Below are 20889 nucleotides of genomic sequence, written 5' to 3'. Positions count from 1 at the left end.
ACACAGGAGTGTTTGCTGCATGCAGCAGACACTTGAAACGTACTTGCCACTCGGACTGATTATAGTCAATTCGTTGAATTGGACCACCAAGTGGCTAGTCGTTCGTTGGTTCCTTCCTTCGTTCGGCCTGTCGGTCTGTCGGTCCGTCAGTCGGCCGGTCCGCTGATTCGCTTGAATCCATCGTCCGTCCAGCTACAACTCGAAGTCATCATCAGCCCGCTCTGAGCCGCTCTGAGCCTCGCCCCTGAGCCCCTGAGCCCATGAGCCGCTCTTAGCCACCGGAGTCAGTGAGCTGTTGCGGCAAGCGGCCAGTCATCGTCCAGCGGTGTCTCGGGCAGGCATCAGATGCAACGAGGCACAGTGGTTTGAGCGTGGAATATTTTCGAGCAAGAGGAGTCGCCGCTTGAAGACTTTCATCAACTATTTCGGCTAATCATCGCCCAAGATGATTGCTTATAATATTCCACGGATGACATATGTCCATTAAAAGCAGCAAATCCTGGATGGAACCGAAGGGGGATAATCTTAGTGGTAGTGCCAGTAAACCTTCTCTTTATAGAGAAGGAAGTCCTTTACAAGAACCATCGTGCGACGCAAAGAATCGTTGAGGATCAGCTTGCAGCCCATAGCTGGGGATCAATTAGGACGTTAGGATTCCAGGCCTACTGATGAACTCCAAAAGGGATCTATGGCATCGGCACCCCTGACATTTTGGGGTTCAATTTAGTAGTATTTCCTAGTATTTGTCTTGTTTTTAATGGTATTTTTCATCTCTGTCTTTGTTATTATTTCTAATATTTTATGTGGTATTTTATATAGTAATTATCAATTTTTTTTCGAATAATTTCTTGTGTATTGATAGTATTTTTCTGCTGATTTGTATAATATTTTCTAGTATTTTGTATAGTATTTTTCTGGTATTTTTTGTGGTATTTTTGTGGCATTATTTCTAATATTTTCCTGATCTCATGGAAACTAACTGCCCCTTCAAACGTCACGCAAACATGCGTCTATCCAGCATGCATAATGCAGTATTTTTGTGCTTATACTATCATGACACATGCCCCATAACATTCCCTACTAGTCCCCGTCTATTATATTGCACGACCAATGTCGCATGGAACCACTGTTTCTCTGAGCAATTGAGCGACAATCCAAACTTGAATGGCGCATCGCATGATTGTGAGGCGCGTCTGGTGGCTCTAGTGGTGCCACTACCACTACCACTACCACTGCCACTACCACTACCACTCGTAAACCCACCCTATGGACTATGACTCTCACCTATAGATGGCCTTACACCCATTACGAGTCCCAACAACAGCAACCACTTCAAAGATGGCCACAAGAGTAGCATCTTACTTATTTTGTGCTTCGATGGCGGGCCCGTTGCTTGATTTTACCCTACAAGGGGCACCTGGAGGCGGAGGGGGAGGGCTGCGGGCTGCGGGCCGCGGAGTAGGGGCCACAGCAATGAAGAGCCACATAATGAAAAGAGTGTGTGAAGAATTTTAAATTCAAAATTGCATGAAAAGTCGTGAGTCGCAAATAGCTTGTTGCTGTTGCTGTTGCCTGTTGCTGTTGCTGTTGCCTGTTGCTGCTGCCTTGGCAGACAGATATCCTACTCATCACTTGAGAAAATGAAAAAACAATCATAAACAGCAGGCAGCAACCGAACCGAACCGAACCGCCAACATCTACAGCTCTACAGCTCTACAACAATGCCTCTTCGAGTGTGTACAAAGTAAAATCCACTTGAAAACCAACAAAAAAGCCACAGAGAAAAGGCTATTTTCAATGATTGGAGGCTTTGGATACCCTTCAATCGATTGTGGCTATGGAATATATTAATTTGATTGAAACGGATGAATGGATCGTCTATGGTCTATGTGAATTGGGGATCCCATGCTCAATGGCCAAGGCCTTAGATAGATCAGCTGTTTCGATGGCAGATTTCTGATCCGTTCGTTCCATTCGGACCACCTTTTAGGCGACTATCCCTTCGAATGATTCTCTTTATGGTTTTCCATTACCATAATCATTTCGTTCTGCCAGAAATGCCCTCTTCCTAGTGTCCCCAAGCCGCGTCCATAGCCGTAAAGCCCCCTCTGGAAAGGGTATCGAAAAGACATGAAATAATAAAAGCAGCGTCCGAACAGCAGACAATCCGCTGGGTTGCCGTTGCCGTTGCCCCTTTTGTACCTTTCTTTTTCTTTGCTGCCACTACACCTGTTCCCAGATCGCATATTCTAGGGAAAAAGGGTGGCGGCACCCATGGGGGGAGGGCCCTAGGGGCGGGGGGAGGAGGGAGGGGGCCGACTGGAGGCAGAGACTTAATAAAGTTATTATAATTTAAGCGTTTTGATTATGTGCTTGGGTTTAGTGTTTAAAATACCAATGCAGAAAGGCGCCTTTGGGGGCATGTTTTGCTGCTCCCCTCCCCCCTCTCCCCCCCGTGCCGCCCTTCCTCCTCTCCCACTGTGTGCCACCATTTTGTACCCTTCAGAGTGCGGGGGAGTGTGCTGTGTGTGTGGGGGAGGGTAATCTTTGTGATTGGTTGCGATTTGCCTTTAATTTTGTTGCTTTGGTAAGTGTTGCATGCACCACGACGATGCTGTGTTGTTGTTGTTGTTGCTGCTGCTGCCGCTCTCATGTTGCATGCATCTCCCGTTGGCAAAATGTGCAGCCATGTTAACTTGCAACAAGCAAATCCATTTCCCTGCCGCATGCCTCACTGAATCACTCGAGTGAGTGGTGGAGTCGACTCCAAGTGCTAGAGGAGTCATAGATGCAGCCGTAGATGGAGCACTTCTTTGCGGGGGTGCCTCTGAGGTCTTTATTAGAGAGTGGAGTGGAGCGGAGTGGAGCCGAGTCGAGTCGAGTAGATTGGTTGCTTGCAACAAACTGGAATTGCAATTTGACTTCGATTTATAAACACAAACATGCTACATGCTGCATGCTGCATGCCACATCATACCCGTAGTACGATTGTGGCACACTGTGAAGCACTCCACAGATGATGATTTTGGTTTGCATGAGGCATCAGGAAATTAATTGGTTGTGTCATGTACTCGTACGTTGCACGTTGCTCGTTGCTCGGAGCTCGGAGCTGGGCGTTGGGAGATTCTAAACAACAATTGCTGATTATTCATGGGAGATGCCATCCCGAGATGCAAGATGGAAACCAACTGATTGCAGGGACCCGAAATGAAGTCATTAAAGGCAAGGATTCATCATTAAATGCTCTATGTGCAGTGGCTTTGACTCATTTTGTGGCATTTTCAGACCTACTCCTTAGGGCTTAGAACTTTGTCTAGCTTTAAATCATTACAATGATACTTGTCATCATCGTAATGGACTCTTTGCTCATCAGAAACTGGCTTTTGATACCAAAACCTTACGTTTCTTCGCACTTTTCACTTCCTTCAACCAAAGCATCCTTTTGTATCATCTTTTACATGTTTTAATCACACGAAACTTTAGTTTTTTGATCATATTTCATTACTAATCAATGTACCCTCACCTTTGATCATCCAAACTGCACTTTGGATTGAACGAAACGCCGTTTATGGTTCTATCTTCATCATCTTCATGAAGGGCCCTTCAAAGGCCTTCTCATTTTGATTTCAATAGCATTTTCCTTCCACAAAACCTTCACTTTCCCTCCACGAACTTCACTTTCAAACGAACATCTCTCTGAGCCGAATCGAAGCACATTCTTCCATCCTTCGTCTCTCGAAGATAAAGGCACACTTTCGATGCCACTAGAAACCCACAAAAAGACGGGGAAAAGCGAAATGAAAATGTGCACCAAAAGGTGACAATTACTTTCAATTTTCCGCCAGGAAAAGAAGTGAAGAAAATGCTCATCTCGAATCTCGGTTTCGGTTTCGCTGTCGCTGTCGATGCAAAGCAGCTTCACTGGCGGAGGCATGCCTCCTGCTGCATCTTCTGCTGCCGCTGCCGCTGCTGTTGCCGCTGCTGCTGCCACATCGGCTACAGTTTCTCCTGTGTGGAGAATAGCGAAAATATTTCTTGCCACAGTCACAATTTTCTGAACTCTTGCCCTTTATGTCGAGCATTTTGCCGTTGTGCCGCAGGCAGCACACTCCGCCACACTCCAGAGACTCTGCCACACGATTGCACCGTGGAGAGCACCATGCAGCCCCATGCAGCAGCCTCGGCAGCCAGAAAGTGCAACTTGAAACTTGCAACTTGATCGGCGAGCGGTGCGGAGCGGTGCGGTGCGGTGCGGTGCAGTCGTCGTCGATGATCGCCTCGCTTCGATTTGTATCGCTTTTGCATTGCTTTGGCCCCAAATCTCCCGCTCTCTTGCTGTGCTCCTTTCTTCTCGCTTTCATTGTGGTCCGTGCCGCATTGCCGCATTGTAGCTGCTTTATAGATTTGTTGCAAGTCCAATGCTGCACTGGCATCGGCATCGGCATCGGCTTACCCTGGACGCGGTGCCTATCGAATATTTCATAATACGACGGCGAAGACGACGACGACGACCTACAGCAGAGCCAGTGCCTCGGAGCCGCCGCTGGCCATTAAAAGCGAGAGTCGTAAAAGCCAGTCAGTGCCACATCCCCATTGCCTCCACCACCTCCTCCTCCTCTTCTGCTCCTCATCCTCTGCTCTTCTCATATGCAAAATCAACAAATTTATCCAACTCTATGCGAATAAGCTGCTCAAATTTACTCACTCTTTGAGGCATTTGAAACAATGGAGGGGCTCTCACACACACACACACACACACACACAGACACACACACAGACAAGCAGAAGAAACCCCATAAAACATAAAACAAAACCCCATTTTATGGCATCTTCCAATCACACGCAAAAGGAAAATACGCGCTGAAATCTTTATGACGGACGGATTCAAGTTTCTATAATAATACCTACGATATGTGCCACATTATAATCTTTTAGCATAGAAAAAGTTTCTAAATTGCCAACGAAATACAAAGCTTTGGCGTTTTTATTGTCTATGCCCCCTGCCCCCTCCCCCTGCCCATCCAATTTTATGCCCCCATTTAGTGATGGTCTTTATGGGGGCCCTGTGATGTGTGTTGATTGCCAAAATTGGTATCTTGTTTCATGAATTTCACGAATTTCGAATGGCAGTTGATTTAGGAATCGATTTTTATGATCTATATCCACATAATGAACGAAGGTTTACATCATCATCAGCGAGGGAAGGCATTTCGTAGGTATTCTATTAGTATTCATCTGTTTTCGGAAGTCAATAACTGAAGCGCAATGGGCCTGGGAGGGAGCTACAGGTGGATAGATATTCACCCTTAGCTGTCAAGCCACACTGGAAGAGAGAGAGAGAAGCACGAGTCTCACTGGGAGAGAGAGGGAAAGAGTCTCACTGGGTGAGAGCTAATGCTGTAGAAGGATGGAGAGACACCCTTAAGTGCTAAGCCACACTGTGAAATAAAGAGAAGTTTCTTCATTCTGGGCATTATAATCGCGAAAATTCTATTGGACCCCCCCATAAGGTCTGCCTATAGTTTTCGATATACGAGTTTTATGTTCTTTGGTGATTCTTTTGACTGAAACATCACTTGAATGAAGACCACTCAAATGTTCTATGAAATGCAAATATCTTTAAGTGAATTCCAGGCAAGTCGTAAACACACCCTTGAAATCATCAATATATACTCTGTAAGACCAATAAATATGTAAATCCCCATTCATAAAACCCATGGAATACACAATTTATGGTCATCTCTGGCGACAAGTCTTTGCAGAGCATCCTCAACAGACAAGAGACCAGACTGAAGGTAGGAACAACTTTTACTGCCACTGCGACGGCGACGGCGACTGCGACTGCCACTAACAATGTTGCAAAGTTGTAGCAAGTTCCGTTCCCTCCCTCGCACTTTGGGAGGCATGCCGCACCACATTCCCGACAATTGTCCCCGAACAAAATCGTGCTTTAAGGATCGCGAATCTAATCGGGGGATTGGAAAAACAATATCTATGCTAATCTCGTTACAAGATCATTCCGACAATAAAATGGTACTCCCCCGCCAGCCGCAACCAAACAAAAACAAAAACAGAAACAGAAAACACACAAGAACCTGTACAGGGTACACTGTTGCATGCAACAAGAAAACAAACAAGAAAACAACAAATAATGAGCCGTAATGAGCAATGGATCGCCACACAATTAGCCAAAAGTTTTCGTCGTCGTTGATTTTCTTTTTTTTTTGTTTTGGCTACAAATTAAAACAAAATAAAAAAAAGGCTGCACAGAAAAAAACCACACGAAATTAAACAAACAAAACATTCGAGGATTTATATGGCCACGGCACTTGGTTTTTCGGGAAATTGCGCGGAAAATTACAAGAAAATCGTGCAAGCTCTTGTTTGCCCACAGAAAAGCCATGAAAAGCCACAGCCGCCGCCGCTGCCACAGCCGCCGCCGCTGCCACAGCCACAGCCGCTGCCACTGCCACAGCCGCTGCCACTGCCACAGCCACAGCCTCTCCGTCGCGCTCGTATCTTTTGGACTTTCCAACAAATTTAAACGTTACATGCGAGTAGATTTCAACGCGATCCGATCCATCGATCGATCCACGGGTTGCTCGTGCACCCACACACACAGATGCAGCACTGTGGGGCACATGATGCAATGCAACAGCAGCAACAACAGCAGCAGCAGCAGCAGCAGCAACTCCTTGCCCTCAGGTGCCTGCTTTTCACTTTCCTGCCTGCCTGCCGAATGTCGAATGCCGTCCTGCCTTCCTGCCTCCCCAATTGGCCCCAAAACAAAGTCAGTCACTCAGTCAGCGGCCAAAGAGCCAAAAGTCAGTCATTTTTAGTGACTCGACGACTGGCTTTTGTTGGCTTTTGTTGATTTCTACGATTGGCGTACAAAATAACTGCGACTGTCATTTTCCACCAATCGCCGAATTTTCGACTGCGGCGACCTGCTGGGCCTTGCCTTCTTCCAGCGAAATTTGCCTCAAAATCGAAAGCCGAAGCATGGCATACGCTAGTAGAAGCTGGATCCTTAAAGGCTAAGCCATACTGGGAGAGAGCAGCGTCTTTGGGGCAATCATTTGTATAGAAACGATGGAGGCAGAGAGAGAGAGAGAGAGAGAGCAGGTAGGGCATCAAACAGTTCTCGCTGTGCTAAGACACACTGGAAGAGAGATGCATACGAAAGTGATTGAAAGAGTGAGATTTTGCTGTGATTTTGGTCACTTGAAATCAGACTTCCCAATTAATTTGCTTAAAAACAAAGGAAAACTATTGGTATTCTGCTAAGCCTCACTGGGAGAGAGCAGAAAAGAGATGGACAGAGAGATGCAAGGTATTTTTGATCATCAAGGACTGAATTTCTCAATAACCCTCTGGGAAAAAACCCAAAACCCCTTGCAAAAGTCTCAAAGATGATCTCTGAAAACCCCCTGGGCCCATAATACCCCTCTTCGAAAGAGTATCTCGAAAGAAACGAAACATTTTTTTCGTTCGGTTGCCTGTCTGTCGAGTGAAGCAAAATGTCAATTTTATCCGCTGTTTGCTTTTCTGTTTTGGCGGAAAAATAAAAAGGAAAAAAAACCGAAGAAAAACCTTTAATTTCAGCTTTTGGATTGCATTCAAACATTGCGCCTGTCTCTGCCTCTGCCCCTGCCCCTCGTCTGTGCCTCTTGCCTCTGCCACTGCCTCTCGCCTTCCAATTGCCTTGCAGTTTACGTTGAAAATTCGCTTTAGGCGCGCCATTGAGTGTTAATTAAGCATTTATTCAGGCATTGGGTGTCAAAGATTTCCGACTCTAAAGAGACCCGAAAATTAATGCCAGTTTTTCTTTGTTATCAACATTTTTTTTTTTTTTCTGATTTTTATTTGATTTCTCGACTGATTTTTCGGAGTTAAAGTCCAAGGCGCAACTTCATCGATCATTGTCGGTTGGTGGCACTGTGGCATTGTCAAAAATCTACACAAAAATACACACAAAATGCCAGAGGGCCCCCACAAATGTTGATGAGACAGCCCAGCAGCCCTCCACTTGAGAGGCTCCTGAGACTCGCGAGAGAGAGAGAGAGGGAGAGACTTAGATGAATCATTTCTTCCGCCACACAAGCGCTTTTAATTGGTCAATAAAAAGCGGTATAATCATAGAGGAAATGCCTTAATTTGCATATTTGTTGGCCATATTTTGGCTAGATTTTGGCCATACATTTGGCCCATTTGCATGACAGATGAATGACACGTTAAATGTGGCATATTGCTGTGTCAAATTCCCAAATTAAAGTCAAATCAAATGCCGAAAACCTGTGCGGAAATGTTTCTGAGACTCTGAATGGGTTTTACGAGTAGAAGGTTTTCGGGGCTTCAACCTTTGAAGGGGTTTTTCTCGCAGTAAAGGCCTGGCCTGAATGATTGCAAAGGAACGCGAAGGGCTTTCGAGGAGAGGTATCACCTTTTTCCACCAGAAGGTGGGATCTCTTTCGTACTTCCTCTGGGACTTTTCCTCCACAAAATTCCATATTTTTCCACAACATTTCCCCGGCGCTTTCCCCGTACTTCTTGCATGTTAATTGAACTTTGGACACCATCCAGCGACACTTCGCTCTCCCTCTCTCCACTCACCCTGGAGTGTCGCTCGTCTCAAGCGGAGGAGCAACCTTAATCGGGCATAGGAAATGCAACGGTAAACATTATCAGCGGAGAGGCCCACGCCTCCCCCTGGGATCTGGAGGAGGCCAGAGCCCAGCGGAGAGGAGCAGCAGGCGGCTGCTGCTGATAAGCATCGCACCGCCCCAGTAGTACAATGCCGCACAGACAGCGCCTGCCCTCTCTTTCTCTTCCTCGTTGTGTGGCAGCTGCTGCACTTCCTAGCTGGTGTTGCACGCTGCACGCTGCAGTGGCAAGCAGTGGATGCAGTCAATGTGCCAGTTAGGCACTCAACTATGCGTATCTGTGCATGTGTGTTGCATGTGCAACACTTGCAAACAACTTTATCACGCCACGAATCTCCACTCGTCTCGACGCACAACACAACTGAATGACTGACTGACTGACTGACGGACTGACTGACGGCTGACGTGGTCTTGATTGAAATGCGTCGACATGCCACTGCCACCACCGAGTGGGTGGCAAGCTGCGACTGGGACTGGCTCTTGGGCGGCAGGGAAGGGGGCGGGAAGGGAAGCCCAGGTTTCCCCAGGTCGGTGCGTATGTATTAATTAGTGTCAAGTGTTGTCGCTTTGAGTTACGCGCCCGAGGGACTACTGCCACAGTGCCTGCCCCTGCCCCTGCCCCTCACAGAACGATAACACAAAGCGATAGTAACAGGCAGCCGCCACTTGTTTGCCTCTGCCTCTGTCAGTGCCTCTGTCACTGGCTCTGTCGCTGCCTCTGCCACTGCAACACGTTCTTCATAGACTCTGCGTAATCGATGATGACACGTTTTGCCCGGGATATTCCGCCTCAAGATCCTCCACAGATGAGGCTCTCTGGGAAGCAGCTGCCGCCTGAAAATTGCAGAGTAGAACAGCAGCAGCAGCAGCAGACGGCGGCTCCTCTAAACATAGAGGAGAGCTCCATCTCCAGCTCCAGCTGCCTCTGGACTCCTCTTTTCCATACACTCGCATGAAAGATACTCCTGTAATATTTTTCGCGCATCCAATTACATTTATGTGCTCGTAAACTAAAAATTCTCCCCACAGCCTGGCTGGCTGTCCGCCTGCCCGCCCGCCTGCCCGCCTGAATGCCTCACAATAATTACATATGTGTAAGCCATAAGCCCATGGGTAACGTCCCTCCCCATGTGTGTAAGCCCGAGATTCGCTCGGTCGCTCTGTCGCTCTGTCGGTCGCTCGGTCGGTGGGAGCGGCCGTTTAGGGGAGTCTCATGAGACTTTTTTCTCCTGATTTATGGCAAACGGTGGGGGGAGAGGAAAATATTGTTAAAATTTAAATGAAAGCTGCGAGAAAAACTAATCTCAAATTAATTTCCACAAACCATAAAAGAAACTATCTTTGAATCTGGAAAGTAACGAAACGAAACGAAGTATCTTTCAATCTGCAGCTAAAGAAAACTAAAGGAAGTATCTTTCAATCTGCATCTAAAGGAAACGAAACTTTCAGTCTGCAAAAGAGAAGAATCATCTTTCAATATTCCATAGAAAATATGTATCTTCCAATCTGCCATGCCAGACAAGTATCTTTCAATCTGAAGCTTAAGAAAAACCAAAGAAGAGAACTCTGTTCCTGAAGTCACGTAGGTGATTTGATTGCAAATCCTCGGCACTTTCCTTTTGGGAGAAACTTCGTTGGCAACTTGTTCAAAAAAAAAAGACGAGCCCACATATGAGGACGAGTGGAAAACTGGGGAAACTCTCTCAAACTAGAACTACGCCTACAAAAACCACTAAAAACTCAAGAGAAGTCCGGCTTCGGCGTCGAAGTTCTAGATACTCTCTGTGGATCGATCTATTTGATACGAGATCGTATGGAAGATATAGAAGAAGGTGGAAGTGATTGAAGTAGGGCTCTGTAAAAATGGCATGAAAATGCTGGAATATGGCCAGTGCCATGTTTTGGAATGTTTCAGAAGTATTCCACAGGTAGATAGTCCTCTTCGAGAGTCTTCCACCAAGAATACGTTCTATATGGTGTCGAAGATGCCTTCAAATCGTTGGAAGAGAATCTCCCAATAGTTTCCTGGCTTTTTCTACATTTTTTCAACTGCTAATCTGAAAAGGTAATACCTTCTGGAAGAGTACAACAACAGCAAAAAAAGGCATTAACCGCATTGGGGGTAAATTGCAGAAGGCATTGATTGGATTTCCATTTTAGTTGCCCCCCAAAAAAAAAAAAGATGCTCAAAGGAGATGCACTCTCGAAGGAGAAGAAGTTCAAGAAGTGCCACACGGATCTCTGGTGTGGTGTGAAAATTGTTTTGGCTCGAGGCATGCGGCATGCAGCACTGCGGCACTGCGGCAGTGGGAGAGCAGTAGAAAGAGAATTATGTGGCACTTTCATATGGCCATAACCGAGCAGCATGCAGCATGCAGCATGCAGCAAGCGGCATGCACCATGTGAATGTCGATTGCCGTTTTCTCAGCTCTACGGATCTCCTCCACTTTTATTTTCTAGTTCATGTTTTGAAGCGATGCCAAGGCTACAGCTACTGCTGCCACTACCACTAGCACTACCTCTACCAGTGCCACTGTTACTGCCACTTGTGGCAATTAAAATTCTTGCGAGGCATGAAATTCAAGAACATGTTTTCTTAATGAAAATTTTCGCTTCGAACCATGTTTAATAATCAATTATGGCTCGAGTGTGTGTTTGTGTTGTCATTGACCTTCAATCTGGGTCTTAAGATCTCCACAGATCTTATTTCTTATAGGGTCGTCCACACCCCGCACCCATCAGAGGGCCTAATAGATCAGGCAATTACCGAATTTTGAAAGCCTCTTAGCTTCTTTTGATGTGAATTTTCGGTTTATAATTTGATATTTCAACATAGTTGTCAATCATGGAAGCTGTCTCCGGTCTCCCCGTCCCTCCGTCTCTGGCTTGTTGTTTGGGGCGTGGCATGGGCCACAGATACATCTACATCTACCTGTAGATCTCTCCCGCTCTCCCTCGTCATCTTTTGTGTGGCGTTTATTAATTTGATCGTTTGGGTTTTCTTGTCTGCTGCCGTTTGACATGATGATGGGTGCCCCATCCACCGTCCACCGTCCACCGTCCGCCGTCCGCCGTCCGCCGTTCAGCATTCATTTTCGACAGCCCAGGCAGCCCCCGTATTCTGCCACTGCCACTGCCTCTGCCACTGCCACACAGGGCTTTTGTTCCGTACAAATACTTCAGCACAGAGCCTTCAGAGCCAGAGCCAGAGCCAGAGCCAGAGCCAGAGCCCCCACGCACTTGTCATAATAGATTCGTTTATAATTTTTATTTCGTTTTTTTCATTCGGTTTTTTTGTTTCCTTTTCTTTCGGCTTTTTATAGTACCTACATTATTTTTGTTGTTCCTGCATGCAGGTTGATTTTTTGTCGAGTTTTTGGGGCTTGCCGCACATTAAACGTAATCGTAAGCGGCTTTTGTTGTGCCCCATGAGCAGATTTAAATACCAATACCCATACCCGTACGTTTACTTATGGTGGCGACTGTTTGATCTACGTACCTCATAAATCCATGGACAGGTTCTGAAATATATAAGAAATAAATATTGAATATTTATTGCATTTAAAGTGGATAACAATTTCAATTAGTCTTGGGTATTATATATTTCCACAAGAATTTCCATAAAAATACTAGCAACAAAAAGAAAAACAGGTAAGACATGTGGAAACTTTTCTGCTTTAGTTTCAAAAGGGATTAAACAGTTTCCTAAAAATAGTATTTATTTGATATTTAATCTATAATCTCCTCAATTTTCCATTTGCGTAAGCATTTTCGCCATACAGATTTTGTAAAGAAATTCGTATTAAAAATCAAGGAAAAGGGTTTGAAAAAATCCCCAAAAATTCTACTCATGTGGTCTATATTTTCTACAATTCTGGAGTCTTTTCTCGAAATTTAATGCAAATTTCATGAATTTATCTCTTGTGGAGTTCCATCTATATTTGTCATGCTGTAGAGACCTCTAGAAGTTTTTTTTGGCGTAGTTTTCATATGAATTTTGCACACAAATTAAATTCTTTAGTACTCTCTTCCAGTGTGTCTTAGCCGTGAAGTGTGGGTGAGCATTTAACAACCTTTTCTGCTGTAGCTTTCATATGAATTGTTCAAGAAATTCTCATCACAAATTCAGTTCTTTTTTCATGCGTTTTTCACGCACAACTGTACCTGCATCGTTTTTTGCATGCGTCAAAAGAAGTGCAATGCCTGCCTGCCAGAAAAGTGTTGCCTACTTCAGGGCATTCAAGCATCCTGCCCCATCCTTCGTCCTGCCCCATCCCCCATCCTCATACAGAACCGTTCTAATGAACATATACAAAAATTTCAAGTGCCAGACGCGACGATGACGCGACGCTTTTCTGCCACCTACTGCCCCATGCCTCCCTCTCCAGCCTCTCTTGCCTCTCCTTCTACGCCCCTGGGGAGATGCCTCTGATTCCACAGTCTGGAAGCCCAGTCTGGTGGCCTGTCTGTCTGTCTGTCTGTCTAGACCATGGCTAAGACCTGCGTTTAAAATGCAGCCCATTGTTGGTGTCGTTTCGGGTCCCCATTCTGCTGCTGCTCCTGGAGGCTGCCGCTGCTGCTGTAAGTCTCCCCAAAGGCTCAAGACAATTGAGTCTGAGAGCGTAATTTGCAACTGCCTGAGACGCAAAACCTGGTGCCCAGGATGCAGTATGCAACCTGCCACTGGCCCCCAACCCTGGCAGGATACGGGGCAGACACTCGGGGGAGAGAGGTGGGGGCCTAATGAGTGGGGGGATCTGCGATGCCAGTCATGACTTTGGCTTCCAGCCTACTCCCAACTCCTCCATTCCCTGGATTCAGCCTCCTCCTGCCTCCTGCCCCCTGCCTCCATCCACAGCTCCATCTCCTCTCCTCTCCTGCCTCCTGTGACATGTTGTTGCTGTGCTGCTGCTTCGGCTGTGGCGGTGGCTGTTGTTTTGGCCCCCGCTTGCTGCATTTTGCATCCAAAGGCTGCTGCAGGCGAATGCACCAAAAAAAAAAAAAAGAAAAAACACCAAGAACAACATGACGAAAACTGTTTGTACAGTAGCCCCCTCCTGCCCCTGCCCCTGCCCCTGCCCCAGCCCACTGTCCCCTGGAGGAGCGGGGGCAAGTGGAGGGAGAAGTCGGGAGCCAGAGGTAGGAATCAGAGTTGGAGCTGCAGTCGGCGGCAGTCGGTGGCAGACATCGTCCTGTGGCATACCCAAGAGGCGTTAATAATCATTCTTGTTTTTTTCCTTCTTTTTTTTGTGTTTGCAAAAAAATGCAACGAGTGTTTTGTTGTGTTTTTTTTTTCAACTTTTTTTGTGTGTGTTGTTTTGTTGGTTGTTGGAATTGCTGTTCTTGATACCCTGTAAAACTATGAAAGAGGGAGGGGTGGCATCGAACAAAGATGTACCTTATCGGTGGGAGTATTCTCGAGGAGATTGAGGGGATTCTCTCCTGCAGAAAAGTGAAGGGGGAGAAGAGTAGAGTGGAGATATCTGGATGTTGAGGTCCGTGTGCCTCGATCTTATCGGTGGGAGTATTCTCGAGGAGATTGAGGAGATTCTCTCCGTTACTCTCCCTCAGAAAAGTGCAGGGAGAAGAGTAGAGTGGAGATATCTGGATGTCGAGGTACGTGTGCCTCGATATTATCGGTGGGAGTATTCTCGAGGAGATTGAGGGGATTCTCTCCTTTACTCTCCCTCATAAAAGTGCACGGAGAAGAGTACAGTGGAGATATCTGGATGTCGAGGTACGTGTGCCTCGATGGAATTCAGTTTCCTGTGGCTTAGACGCCCTCTTCCACAGTGGCTTAGCAGTACCGATTGGGTAGGGTGTCTTGCTGCCTGTACTCTTCCCTTCTGGAGTATTTCTGCATGCATTTTTAGCTTGCAAGTTTTTTCCTTTTGGGCCTGGGATTTCATTACTTTTTTTTTTGTGCGAAACTTTTTCATTTTGTGCAGTCAGACGACGACGACGTCGACGACGACGACGTCATAGAGAGTGCATTGACTGAAGTCTGGGAAACGAAACGAAACGAAAAAAAAAACACGAGTGGAAACCGAAAAAAAAGAGGAGAGAAAAAAAGAAAAGCAACCGCCAAAACAAGCGGCAAGTGGTGCATGTGGAGGAGGTGGTGCATGGAGATGTGGTGCCGGCTGCTGCTGCTGCTGCATCTTTTGTTGCAATGTAGCAACGACATGCTGCAGCAGGAGAGTGCAACGTTGCAGCAGCGGCAGCAGCAGCGGCAGCAGCAGCGGCAGCTCCTCTGTGGAGTGCATCTCTGGAGTTCAGTAGCTGGCAGCTTTTTGTCTTTGCTTCTCGCAGGAAGCGTTTTAGCTGCGAACCAAAACAAAAAGTTGTTCCAGCCATAATTAAGACTTGGCTTAGACCCCGGCAAGCCCTGACGGAGTAAGCGTAAGAGAGAGAGAGACAGTCGCTGGCTCTAAAGTGTTATTAGTTTTTTATTTTCCTTTTTTTTTGGCCATTGTTTCTCTTTTGCCAAAGGAAGTGCCACCGAAGGAAGGAAGTTGCCAGGGAAATGGTGGATTAGGAGCAGGAGCAGGAGCAGGAGTGGCAGTACATGGACCCCCGATCGAGTCCGTTGCACTTGCCACTTGCCACCCGCCAAAAGAGACGCCACGCCACGCCACGCCGCGCCACGCACTCCGGCCAAAAGCCAAAGTCAAAGTCGAAGACCACCTGCTTCTCGTATTTGTTTTTTTTTGGCCAGGGAATCGGCCGGAATTGCCACGAATTGTTTTTGGCCCGAAAATTTCAGGCATCACTGAAGCCTGAAACAACAGAAATACTTCGTATATTTAATAGGAGCATTTCCTCTTTTTTTTATGCTTGAAAAACTTCCTCGAGAGGCAGGAGGCAGGAGGCAGCAGGCAGCAGGCAGGAGGCAGTCGTGGCAGGAAGGAAACTTGCAGCAGGCGACGACTGGTTTGTGTTGCTGTTGTTGTTGTTGCTGTTGTTGCTGTTGTTGCCCCTGCCACCGATTGACGCGACTTTGGCTTTGGCTTTGGCGGTTATTAGTCGCGCGACTGCGGCTGCACGCGAATGTTTTGCTTTTGGCGCTGCCGCTGCCGCTGCCAAAGCAAAAATCCAATTAGCTGCTCAAAAACTTTTGCAAATTCGCGCAGGGAAATTTAATTAATGTTGACACAAAAGTTAAGGCCAGAACTGAATTGAAATTGGATTTGCTGCGGGTAGATCGAGAGAGGGAGGGAGAGGGGGTACAAAGGGTAGTGGTGGAGAGGGGGGGATATGCTATTGAGACTGCGAATAAATGGCGTGCACCATTGAATGGTTGACCTTTGGGCACTTAAACTTTTCAATGGAAATATTGTACATTTATTGCTCCACACTTTTCACCATTTTCCATTTGGTATTTGGCATTTTCCCCTGTATTTGTGCTTCCCCCGCCTCCCGCCGCTGGCCTGCTGCCACAGTCACCTGTCATTTCTCCCATGTGGCATCTACAGCAGGCCATGGAAATGGAAACCCAACAACAATCCGCCATTAAGCGACGAGGCGACGCGGAGACCGCAGCCGAATGGATGACCAGAGACCGCATTTCCAAATGTTGGCCACAGAACGCCCCTGCTGTCTAAAAAACGGAGAGCCCCCCCCCCACCTGGCGTAGAGCGGATATTGAGACTAGCAGATACCCTGCAAAGGGGGCATTCTTTATCCCAGATACAAAAGCGATCCGTTCTCAAGGTTTTGTGGATACAATTTGTATCCATTATCAACTCGGGGCAGTTCCATATCCCACAAGGACTTGAATGGATTGAGATACCTCCCAGATAATCCAAGTTCGAAGATTCTTGTGCTGCTTCGATCGTCTGTCGGGCACTGGCCTTCTGTTACATGTCATCGCTGAATCGCCATGTACTCTGTGCAATTCTAGGGCGCATTTCAACACCGAAAATAGAGCAGTGCCAGGTGCCCCAGAGTGCTGCCCCCCCCCTCTCCAGCAGCACCCCCCACCCAAGGGGCCAAAAATGGACTCTACGACGGCGGTCGGAGCCGCAGCGTTTTTCAAGCGTTAAAACATAAAAATGTCATTAACACTCAACAGATTTCGCAGTGCGCCGCGGCGGTCGAAAGCGGCCAGCCAACAGGGCCAACAGCAAACGGTTTAAATGGCCAATAACAAATTGTTGCAAATGTTCGTTTCGTTCCCCGCCAAAAAGAACAACAACAACGTCTACACACAGCACAAAGTATTTTTTCTTTTTTCTTTTTGGTTTTTTCCTTTTAGTTTTTCCGTCCAGTTATCGTTTTTTCCTCGTTTTTTGTTGTTGTATTTTTCGCATTTTGCTGTAGACGCGAATTTATTTGACGCTTAAAACCGAGCTGCAGACAAGAAAATGACACAGAAACCGAGCTTAAGCCGCGGCTTAGAGAGCCCCAGAGCGTGGCTTAGAGCTGGAGGCACCTCCCCCCCTCCCCCCCAGCAGCAGCAGGAGCAGGTGGGGATAGGCAGCGGCAGCGGCAGCGGCAGAGGGTATCATTTACGCCATAATTTTTAGCTGGCTCTGAATATTTTCCTTAATGGTTTTTAATGAGCGGCTTGGCGCGTAAAAGTGTTGGGGTGTTGAGAAATATGGCTCTGATTTATAGGAATCCGTAGTCTATATTTAAGGCCACACCGAAAACGAGGCAACGAGAGCTAGTTGCAACCTACGATAGCACTCCAAGTATCTGTATCTGTATCTGTAGCCGTGGCCGTATCTGTTGTTAATAGTATTGGCATTTGCTGATGGATCAGATCCCTGGATTGGCGACAGCCTAATGGGGGTTCGATTTGCTCGTTCGTTTCTCTTTTGCTTTGTTTTTTGGGGGTGCAACGAAAAAGGTGATTAAGATGACGGCAATGATGGAAAGTAGGCAATTTTTCAAACAAGAAATCATGTGGATTAAGGGACTGTACTGTATTGATTGGCTAAAACGAAAATAAAAGGCAAAAAATATGTTAATTCAAGGGAAGTTCCATTCGTTTCAAGGCAATCCACCGGTGGGATTATCCCCCATTTATCTGTGCACCTGTTTCCATTGTCCCCTCAAAGGCATTCTCGAAAAAGCCACTCCCAGGCTCCATGAAACCTTTCCCATGATTACCTCCCAGCGTCCCAGCGCCTTCCGTCCCGCCCTCCATGGGCCATTACAGACACTTCCTCTGTGGGGATGCTCTCTGCTCTCTGCTCTCAATTACCCTGCGAGATTGCCTGCTAACTGGTTAACTGTTCACATCCTTATATGACTACGTGTTGACAACAAAATTAATTCAAATTAGCAAAGAATTAATAAAAAGAGAGAGCAAAAACCACACAGCCAGAGCCAAAGACGGAGCCAAAGACAGAGCCAGAGCTACAGCCACAGCCAAGGTTAACAGACAGTGGCTTTGGCTTTGCGTGTTGCAAAAGCCTTTTCTTTTTTGTTGCAGCTGCTACCCCTCACATCCCCTTCCCCCTTCCCCCCACCGCCACCAAATAACCGAAGAACAACTTGTGGTAATTGGATTTTGTCTGAAAAACACCGATACCCTGGATAATAAGAGACATAATTGCCATGCATTTTCGATGCATAATCTCTTTGTGCATGACTCTCGATATCCCATTACCCCTCCGCTCTCCCGCCTCCCCCCTCGCGTGGCAGTGTGATGATTGGGTCTCCAAACAGAAGCCATGGGGACTCTGGCATCTATGTATCTATCGCCACTGTCTTTGCATCTGAAGTGAGACATTAATCTCAGTTAGGGTTTATCTTTGATGCATAACAAATGAGGCGCTTTTGCTGCGGACTAAAAGCAGCTATTTATTAAACGCTGCTCCACCAGCTCCACCAACAACAACAACACAGACACAGACACGATACAGAGGCGCCGGCTCCCCCAGCGATCTTATTAACCCAGTTCTTTCCTTTTTGTTTTTTGTCCTTTTCTTACCTACCAAAATCAACAAAAATCTCCTTAAAACATTTTGAATACGTCTTTGCATTCTGTTGCCTTCCTTCTTCCCAAAAAAAACGACAAAAAAGAGTAAATCTGCTCTCATGCACAAAAGTAAACACAAAACAGGGGGAAAAAAAAGGAAAATTAAAAGAGAAAAATACACCGAAGGAATTGCAATCACTTTTATGGAGGTCCACGTGCAGGTCCGAGGGGAGGGACCCCGAGACCACCCCCTCCCCCTCCCCCTCACCCTCTCTCTGCTCGTCGTCTGTGCAAACAGCCGCCAGCATCAATCTTCTAATGCGTTCAACAATTTTTTTTTCTTTTTTTTTTTGCGCTGTTTTAGCAGTTCCCCTTTCTTTGTACACCAAAATATTCATTTTTTTGCATATTTTTTGGTGTTTACTTTTAATGTAGGGAATACCCTTTTTTATCTCAGGCCGAAGGCTGAAGGATGTGATGGTTTTTTGCCAAGAGTTGGCTGTGTAATTCCACAAGATATTCCCTTATAATCTTTTAAAATATTTCAATATTTCTAAGGGAATATTTTGTGCTTATTTTTAATTTCTTCTTTTCAATTTGTTGCATTTTTAATCGATTTTATGTTGGAAAAATCATAAGCTTTGTTGGAATATTTCCCAGAAATGTATCTCACATATTTCCAAGGTATAGCACACACCCTTTATAGGGCAGGGCAGGGTAGGGTAGGGCATCCCGCACTTCGTTACTCCTCGCTGGCTGGTGCCTTGTCTTGCCAGTTAAAGATATTTTCTCAGTTTGCCGAAAAAAAAGATTTCTGTGCTACATTTTTGGTTTTTTTCTTGGCTTTTTTTTTTCGGGGGGCCTACAACTGAGAGAGCCCGAATTGACTTGTTGTCACGCCCCCTCATAACCTGCCCCCTCCGTCATCCGTTCGCCGTCCTCCCCCCCGCCCCGGGGGCTGTGTGACAGCGACATGCAAATTTATGAAAGGCCCCTTGTACGGAGTATACAATATTCCTTTAGTTTTGCGAGGAGGCGGAGTGCACTGCCGCTCGCTGCTTGCTGCTCGCTGCTCGCTGCTCGTGTATTAATTTTTACCGCCGCGCCGCCGCTGCTGTTGTTGTTTATTGATGCCGTTGGCGGCGGGACGACGACGACTACACGGGACACGCCACTTGATCTGGAAGCAGGGACTGAAGATGGAGTTGTATCTCAAGCTGCAAGAGAGACGGAGACTGGGACTGAGGCTGAAGATGTAGCCGGAGCTGGAGCTGGAGCTGGAGCCGGGGGTTGAGGCCTTGTTTTCGTGCGGCGGGAACGTTGTTAATAATTCGCTCGCATTACGCGCCGCGATCTCGAAGGAAGATGTCGTCTTAATGACTTCATTAATATTGAGTAAAACACAGAGCTTGCACCGGGCCGGGGCTTGCAGCGCGGAGGCAGGCCGAAGCAGGCCAAAGGAAATGCAACGCAAAAAAAAAAAGAAAAAGAGTCAAGTGAATGAGCAACGAAATTCGCGCTCAATTGCCAAAACCAAAACCGAGGCCCCCATCCCCCCATTCCCGCCCCAACATTAAACCCACGAACGAAATGCTTCACTTGCTTCGATTCAAGTTCCACTTCACGTTGCACGCTCCTCTCGTGGCCGGGGAATGGGGATGTTGTTGCTGTTGCCGTTTCCGCTGGCGACTCACAATTGATGAGGCAGCAACAATAGCTATTGCCCCTCCCCCACTCAGCGAGTATATACGGTATCTGTACACTGCCTCTGTATCTGTATCTGTATCTGTACACTGCACACTGTATCTGTATCTGTGGTGTAATTAAAATTAATGCGAAACTTAAGCGGCGAATTTAATAAGAATGCATAAGGCAGTCGCAATCGTTGGGATCTGATTTAACGAGTGTGTACACCTGATCTCAGGGTTAATGCCTGAGAAATGCATTTAATGTTAGATTCATGTCATGTTAGATTTATAGCAGATTTATGTTAGATCTTATTCAATAGATAAATTGCCTGTGAGGCCAAGTGTGGTGCCCCCGGGCTTGGGATACATTCTTGACCAGCAGTTCCCTTCTGGAGTGTTGGGGATTTTCCATCAAAATCTGTTTTTTTAACTGGTATTAAGTTGGATAGGAATTTATCCATCTGTTTATTAACGATATTTTAACGATATCCAGCTGTTAGATTGGATTTTCTATGGAAAAGGAGGTTCTGCAATCGCAGTTTTTCCTCAGAAACATGCACAGAAATTCGATCAACAGTTGTGTCGAAGATTATCAACATGGTATAAT

General features: G+C 46.5%; 1 long non-coding RNA gene across 1 annotated transcript in view; it reads right to left on the bottom strand.

Annotated features, from left to right (window-relative positions):
* Positions 1-20889, bottom strand: part of LOC113566728 — a 42025-nt gene that overhangs the window by 3981 nt on the left and 17155 nt on the right. Inside the window, exon 2 of the long non-coding RNA XR_003409209.1 lies at positions 12163-12184. This is a non-coding gene — a long non-coding RNA (uncharacterized LOC113566728). The remainder of the gene's footprint in view (positions 1-12162; positions 12185-20889) is intronic.

Source organism: Drosophila persimilis, unplaced genomic scaffold (genome assembly GCF_003286085.1).
Source record: "Drosophila persimilis strain 14011-0111.01,24,50 unplaced genomic scaffold, DperRS2 tig00000863-arrow-arrow-pilon, whole genome shotgun sequence".
Taxonomy (NCBI): Eukaryota; Metazoa; Arthropoda; class Insecta; order Diptera; family Drosophilidae; genus Drosophila; species Drosophila persimilis.
Note: the sequence above shows the minus strand (reverse complement) of the source record. Positions and strands in the feature narration are given on the sequence as shown.